The sequence below is a fragment of the Poecilia latipinna genome, unplaced genomic scaffold (assembly GCF_001443285.1).
Source record: "Poecilia latipinna isolate Pla-1442-1.1 unplaced genomic scaffold, P_latipinna-1.0 Scaffold3491, whole genome shotgun sequence".
NCBI lineage: Eukaryota > Metazoa > Chordata > Actinopteri > Cyprinodontiformes > Poeciliidae > Poecilia > Poecilia latipinna.
In genome coordinates, this window is record NW_015116107.1 from 37,714 (window position 1) to 38,157 (window position 444).

Below are 444 nucleotides of genomic sequence, written 5' to 3' on the forward strand. Positions count from 1 at the left end.
AAAATATAGTGCTATACATGACTGGCATTATTTTAATCTTACATTTCACTTTATGACACGCAAAAGTACAAGAGGATCACTTTTATTGTCTCGAAGTGTATTCTGGGTAAAACTTGTCACCAGGCATTCACCAACGTCATGGCAACAGATGGCAAAGTATCTAGCAATTTTACGGACTAAGTTAACAGGAGTGGAGTGGAGCTCCATGGAGCGGCAAAGTGAGAAGGATGAAAAAAAAAAGAGAGTAAGGAAAAGCCAAAAACTGGACGCATATTTTGTTCGTCGTCTTGGAGATGAACCGGACTTTTTTGTTCGCAGCGATTCAGACCCGCCAAAACTGTCAGTCCAGCCATGGAGCCGGGATAGTTACAGGTATCAACTCTAACGTTGATACCTGTAACTAACGTGTGAGTTAACTGTAGACCGATTGTAAATTGTATCAGC